Source organism: Juglans microcarpa x Juglans regia, chromosome 8D (genome assembly GCF_004785595.1).
Source record: "Juglans microcarpa x Juglans regia isolate MS1-56 chromosome 8D, Jm3101_v1.0, whole genome shotgun sequence".
NCBI lineage: Eukaryota > Viridiplantae > Streptophyta > Magnoliopsida > Fagales > Juglandaceae > Juglans > Juglans microcarpa x Juglans regia.
In genome coordinates, this window is record NC_054608.1 from 9,599,847 (window position 1) to 9,608,102 (window position 8,256).

Sequence of the window (8,256 nt, forward strand, 5' to 3'; positions counted from 1 at the left end):
CCGTGATCCTTCTTTTCAAAATAAAACCAACGATGGAATGACTTGAAAAAAATATTGGAATGATGTGAAGATCTTCCACAGAATTTATTGAAATGACTTCACTAGAAATTTACTATGATAGATGCTCGTTTGGTTCAGCAGATTTGGGGAAAAGAAAAAATTTGAAAAAAAAATTTGGGAGATTTGCTGCTGACGAGAGTGTATAAACTATAAAAGAGGAGTCTTCCTGGACAACAAGAGGATAAAATCACGCTGCAAACTTTTTTCATCAAGTAAAACTGATGCAAAATGACCAAATTTGGATGCGAAAATATAAGTGAAACGATTCGTTTTCCTAGATCTAACTTTTGCGATGGAAATTTGAGATAACTTTAACTTGGACGCAAAAATATCATGTATTCACGTCACTTAGGTATGAACAGAAATAATATGGTCGCAAAAACCCTATAATCATATTGCGTCGAACTAAATATTCGCAAAAATTAAACATATTGTCACAAAATATTTACAACAGCTCATTTTTCCCAAAATCACTTTTAGCATCGGAAACTAGCAACCAAACAAAATTGGACAAAAAAAAAAGTTTTAGCGTCGATTTATGTAGGGATAGAAATTAATTGGTCGCAAAAAATCAATATTCTTGCAGTGCTGGTATATACCGGTTTTGAAAATTTAAGAATTGATACAGGACCGATTCACTACCAAAACCGGAACTTCTAATTTTTCCGATTTCGATCCGATCCAGTCCGATTTTTTCAAATTTACGGATTATCTATGTTAGTAATGATATGATATTTATATATACTAAACTATTAGTCTATTTATATTATAGTATAAGTACATTATTTTATAATAATTAATACATACTAATATAGTATTGAATTTAACTATAGTCTAATAAGTTCTAGACTTTTTATATGAGTATATATGATCAAACGTATAAAAATCTATTTACAAAAATAATATATATTATAAGTTATTATGCTAAAAATGTATTTATCATTTATATATATATATATATATATATATCATAAGTAAGTTTATACTAATAACTTAATATTAATGTTTATGTTTAAAACTAAAATTTATATGTTACATCAAATGTTGTTTTAACAATTATAAGATGAATTTTATATTATATCACATGTTATATTAATTTTATGTTATAAGATTAATAGACTTGAGTAATAAGATTAGAATTTCACGTTACATTAATTAATAATTTAGCATATAACATAATATAAAAAATTATAAATATATATACCGTTCCGGTCCAAGTCAACTTGTTTTTCAGTTTTTTTTAACACCCTTAGTTGTGTCCCAGTTAGTCTTGATTATATCCATTGAGGGAGCTTCCCATTTCTATTGTTGATCCTTTCTTATGCTAGACTTTATTGACTTTCCAATCTATGCTTGCTGGAAATCCAGCAGATATGATTTTGCATGTTGCACCAAGGTGTTTGGATGAATGATTTCTGATCTGAGAATGACTCTATTTCTTCTCATCCAAATCCTTCTAGTAATTCCTGCAATTTCCTCCAATAGTGATTTGAGAACTTTTGACACATGGCCTCAAATAGTTCCATGAACGTCTCCTTACTCAGCCTACTTTTCTGAATCTGTATTGAACATTGGTCCCATACATCTTGTGTTGCAATACAACCCCAGAGGGCATGTTCCACTATTTCTTTTTCCTCCAAGCATATCGAGCAGTTTGGGTTCTCTACTACTTTTTTCTTAAAAAGATTCAAATTTGCTGGGAGAGTCTCAAGACATGCTCTCCATATAAAATCTTTGTCTACACTTGGTATGGTCAATTTCCACATCCTGTGCCAAATATCTTTTCTGTTGTTGCTACTAGATGACTGCCCTCTTGTTATGTTATGCTTCTCTTTTTGCATATAATAGGCACTTCTAACCAAGAATTCTCCATTTGTAGTTTCTCTCCAAATTAATTTATAATACCTATGACAACAACTATGGGGGATCTTCTTGATAGTTTCAACTTCTTCCCTTGAAAAAATCTCATCAATAAAGGCTAAATTCCATTGCTTAGTATTTGAGTCAATTAGAGCATGGACTCTTGTAGATTCGTCAAAGATACTAACCAGACTTTGAATTTTTTATGAAGTTGGCTACAGTATCCACTTATCCGTACATATCTAAACTTGTTCTCCATTACCTTTCCTCCACAAAGTTCCCTCCTCTATTAAAGGTCTTGCTGCTAGAATACTCATCCACATGAAGGAAGGTTTGCTCCCTACTTTTGCTTAGAAGAATGGGATCTGAGGAAAATACTCCAGCTTGAGCACTTGAGAAGGTAAGGAATTAAGGTTTTGGATCAATCTTCAACCTTGCTTGGCTAACATCACAAGATTAAAACTTTCCAAATCTCTAAAATCCAAACCGCCTGCTGTCTTTGCCTTCCTCCATTTTATTCCATTTGACCCAGTGAATTTTCCTTTCATTTTCTTTCAGGTCCCACCAAAAGCTTTGCATCAATCTGTTGATCTACCTGAGAAGGGAACTCGGAAGTCTGAAAACTCCCATGTTGTATGTGGATAGAGCTTGAATAACTGACTTGAGTAGGACTTCCTTCCTTGCCTGGGATAGGAATTTCATTTTATAGTTACTGAGCATGTGGTTAACTCTATCTAGAACGCTTTTGAAAGACTTGTTCCTAGATTTTCCAACTAAGGCAGGGAGGCCAAGGTACTTCTCATAAGAGTTTGTAGATATGATGCCAACTATGCTTAAGATTATATCTTGTACTTCTTTGCTGGTATTTCTACTTAAATGGATGGAAGTTTTTTTCCTTATTGAGCTTTTGACCAGATGCCCTTTCATAAGTGTCCAACAGGTCTACCACTTTACTCCACTCCAAAGAGTTTACCTTGCAAACAAGAATACTATCATCTCCAAAAAAAAGATGTTTTATATGGAGTTGTCCTTGAGCTAGAGGGATGCCTGTTATGGATCTTGAGATTTCTGCATAGACAAGAAGATTATTCAAAACTTCAGAACATGAGATGAAAAGATAGGGTGAGAGAGGATCACCTTATCTAATCCCTCTTGTTGGTTTAAAATAATTTTGTGGAACACCATTGATGAGAATAAAGTAAGACACTATGTGAAGCCCAGCCCATATGAAGCCCAACCCAAGACTTTGAAGCCCATCTCCCCTCATACTAACAATTGAAAACCCTAATTATCTTTTTTTTTTCTTCTTTTATTCACTCTCCCTCCCTTTTCCTGTGTGCTGCACCATCATCCCTACAACTTGTGAGCTTTGCTCCCCAACCACACCTGCCATGAGCTCATCGGCTGCACTTCTTCTGCTCTAATCGTCTAGCAAACCCCATTTGATCTCTCTCTCTCTCTATCTCTCTCTCACTTCGTCGTCAATCCAGCAAGCCACGGTCGCCGTCCACCAAGCCTCAACCACACACCCCGTCGTGTCACGCCCATTCGACCCCGACCACGGTGAGCATTCCCCTGCAAGCCTACTGCTGCTGGAAAGTCATCCATCAATATCTTTGTTCCACGATCCCTCCTTTTATTTCCTTTCTCTCTAGCAACTGTCCCTCTGTGTCTCTTATAGATCCTCCACCATCGCTTGCTTTACCGTCCAATCACTGCGAGATTCTCTCTATTAGACTCTCTGCTATCATCAGATTGTCTCCATCTCGTTCCTCACTGTAACACCACTATCATAACCTAGATCCGCCACTGTCCACTATGCCTTGCCATTGCCACCACCATATTTTGCCCCTCCAAACGCCACCACAGTAAGCCCTTCTACCTCTTGCCTCATACTTTAAATTTGTTGTCATGTTCAGATCAGTCTAACCAACTATATCCGTCTGTACAGTGACATGTGGACGCACACACGAACTATTTCGAAATTACCACAATCGGCAGCTTAGGACTCAGCATGTCACGATCATCCATAAATCTCCTCTGTGTTGGTAAGTACATTTCTAGATCGACCCTTGAATTACTAACGTGGAAAACTATCATTGAATGTTGATACAGTCTGGTTGTGAAGGAAAGTGGCCAAGGGCCCTGTGGAGTGTTGGGTTATTAAATTTGTCGTGTGATGAATGTCAGCCTAAGGTCGGGTAGAGCGTTGTGAATCTCGTGTAGTTGTGGAAAACTATGAAACTGTGAAATGTGATGAATGTGTTGTTTTGGGTGTGATTTTACTATAATATGCTATGCCATCCAATAACTGACTATCATGCATCTGCATTCTTAACGTCCTTTACTTGTTATTATTTTATTACATGTGCTCTGTTTCTCTAGTTGTGCTATGGTAATAGAAAATTGTGATTTTTGGTGTTATGACAAAAATGAGGATTTTGTGGGTACGTGCATATCACGACCCCAAGCTGAGATGAGGTATTATCTTGGTGGTGCACCCCTGGTCACTCAAAAGCGTGTAAAACTGAGTGACGTCACTTGGGTTGTCGTCAGGTAATAACAGGCTCAGCCAAAATGGTAACGCTCTCAGTACGACTCTGTGGTCCCTCTGCTGGCAAGGGTTTGACGATTTCTAGTCACGTACACACCGGATGTGAAACTGGACATCGCTCTATACGAAGTCACACGCACCCAGTGGTGTGACGAAGGGAGTCAGAGTGTGCGAATGGTCCCTAAGGGAGATCATGGTGCACACTGTAAAAAATGGATGTTATCCATGTATAAATGTGATTTTTGGCGTGAGTGGCTATAATTGAAACACTTTTGGTAAAGGATACAAAAAGTGTATTTTTGGACAATCTCTTATGATTGTTGTGCGCATTTGTATGTCTGCTAACATGTTTGAAATTCCTAGTTGTTGATTTAAGATTACGAAATTTCATTGTGGTGTTTCCACCTATAGTTCCGTTTCATGGAACCGTAAACTTTGATGCAAAGGACATATTTGAGCATAAAGGACCGACCCCACCTGAGGAGTGATGACCAGGGGTTTATTCCCATTGTAGTTGATGGACTCTTATTTTATTTTAATCAGCTAGATGGCTATAATAAACCTATGGGGGATTTCTTTGCTTGGTTGTATTTAAATTTTCTGGTACTTGGGTTTTTGAACCACCTTATTATTTTTCGCTACGTTTATAAACTATACACTTTTATAATGCAAACTCATACACACACTTACTTCCACTTAGCGCTGGGGTGTGTGACCCGAGTGGCTAGCACCCCGACGTCATGACTCTCGCCAAATCACTCATGGAGTCGAGGGCGCCACACTCTGATTCCATACATCTCATAACTAAGTTCATCCATCTTTCAGCAAAACCCAATTTATGCATTATTGCTCTCAAGAATATCCACTATATTCAATCATAAGTTTTGCTCATGCCAAGTTTTATGGTCCTAAAACCTGATTTTCCTTACATGTTGTTGTTCATGGAATGTATAAATTCAAAAGCCACAATTATATATATTGTCAGAAGTCAACCCGTCTGGCACAAAAGCACTATGTGTGGGAGAAATAAGCTCGGGGAGAACGCTTTTCAACCTATTAGCCAATATGTTTTAGGGAATTTTATACATGACATTACAAAAGCTAATTGGTCTGAATTTAGAAACCTTTGAAGGGGATTTTATCTTAGGAATCAAGGCAATGTAGGTTTCATTGATGCTATCCAACCAACCATTAGAATTAAGAAAGTGTAAGGCAGCTGCACATACCTCTTTTCCAACTATGCTTCAATGGTTATAATAAAAAGCATCTAAGAATCCATCTGGACCTGGGGAACCAAGAGGATTCATCTGAAAAATGTCCTCCTCTACTTCCTTAGCATTCAAATTTCTCAACAAGTAAGAGTTCATATCTTCAATCACCTTGAAATCCATATGTCTGAGGCATTATTCAATCTCTTCCCGTTGAGAGGTAGTAAAGAGATCTTTGTAAAATCTTTGAAACTGAAAGTTAATCTCCTCTTGTGTTGTTACTTCAAATCCCTCCTCATCAACTATTCTTTTGATGGTGTTAGCATTTCTCATATGATTTGCACACATGTGATAGAACTTTGTATTCCTATCTCCTTCCCTCAACCACCTCTGCTTAGCTCTTTGCTTCCATTTGAGGTTTTCTTCTTCAAGGTCCTTATCCATTTCCTGCTACAAGACTATGATATCCTTGTTCAAATCCCCATTATTAGCATTATGAAGTTTCTGCAACTAGTTATACTCCTCATTTATAAGACCCTTTTGTTTACCATTAGCCTCTTTACTCCACTTGATCAAACTCTCTTGGCATCTTTGTAGGCCAATGGAAGCAGACAAAAGCTTATTGGAAGATTAGCACATTTCTTCCATCTTTTAGTAATTAAAGAGTGACAGTCCTCCCTTCATACACAGCTTGTTTCATATCTAAACACATTAATTCTACTCCTTTCATCATGCTTACTTTTCATTGAGATCAAAAGAGAGCAATGGTCTGAGTTTTGGATTGCTTGGCTCCAAACTGAGGTGGCTTCAAATAAAGTATACCTAGCTGAATTCTCAAAGGCCTTATCTAGCCTTTCTTTAGTAAATGATCTACCTTCTCTACTATTATTTCAAGTATATTTAACACCTTGAAAACCCAAATCACTTAGGCCACATTCTTCCACATCCCAGATCAAGTATATTTAATTCTGTTACATTTAGTCTCCATGAGAAAAATAAAATTTGGGAACTATTTTCACCAAAAGGACCAGTCTCCAGTGACCAAAACTAATTTTAGAACATCTTTGAACATCTCATCTTTTCATGCTTAATAGTACCACTATAGAAACAAAATGTTAGAAGCTGTTTGTATTTGAACGTTATCCACATCTGTTTATCACCAATTTTCAAGAGTCTGCCTCTTACTAGCTAGTGGTTTGGTGATGTTTATCTCTACTTGATCAACTCATGCAAATTTTTTTCAACCAAATCCTTTTCCATCAGTATTAACCATTTCCACTCTTCCTATGGCCGCTCCAATTTGTTCACTGATTTTTTTCATCATACAGCCAAGCGACATGTCATGTAGTTGGATCCAGAACAATTCCGGGGTGAAAGAGATGTCTTTCGGGGGAGTACTACCGTCGAACTCTTGAAGGCACACCAAAAGTCTATCAAAAGACCAAGTTCGACCCATCAAAACTTTCTCCTTATCTAGTTCACTCTGAATTCCAATATAAATCGATTTTCACCTACCTCTTTGAAGTGAATCCACCTATCAAACTTAATTTCGAAATAGTATTCTTAAAAGCTTCTATGTTTATCCCTTTATCAGCAACGATCAATGCTAACAGACAAAGTCTCCTATTTTCTTTTTCCTTTTTTTTTTATTTTATAGAATCATGCAATACTTTTATAGGAAGCACTAATTAATGTTTTTCTTGATCCATCAAGCTAAATCTTTCCCAAAGTTTTGCTAACGGTCCTCCATACTTACCACTTCAAACTCACATCCAAGGGACATGCAATGTCTTTGCCTTGGTAAAGAACACACATTTCACCCTTTAGAAAGGAGAGGACCATATTAAAAAGGGTTTTATTCATTAGCTTTTACTCTAACAAACATGCATATTATATAGATATAGAAAAAAAAAAAAAAGAAAAAAAAAGATATATATTGTAACACCCCGTATTTTAGTGTATTTTTAATTGAATGATTATTTTTATTAATTCAAAAATTTGATTCTCTTGTTTTAAGTTTATCGGATTTTTAATTGGTTTATTTTTATGATTTTTAATTTGTGAAAACTATTTTGATATGCTTTCTTAATATTAATTATTGTTATACATTTAAATTGCTCTTTATTTTAAATTAGTTTATTGTTATATTTAATTATTTTATTTTTATTTAATCATTACGTTTAAATTATTTTACTTAACTTGCTATTTTAAAATCTTTTTCGTTTGATCATTTGTGTGACCCAAGATGTGATGATTGGACCTCATTTCTTTCCCTCACTTTTTCTTTTTCCTTTTTTTTTTCCCTCTTTTCCTTTTCTTTTTCCCCTATTTTTCTTTTCTCCTTTCTCCCTGCTTCTCTCCCCACGCGCGCGACACCTTCCCTTCTCTTCCCCGTCGTTTTTTTTTTCTTCCACCCTCAACGCAGTCGTGCGTTGCTCGTGTGTGTCACCACCCCTCCCGTTTTCTTCCCCTCCGGCCAGCGACCTCACCCTCTAGTTTCTAGCCCCTCTCGGGCTGCCTTGAACCCCCACGCACGGCATCAAGCCGCGACACCTCTTGTGTTCGCGCGCCGCC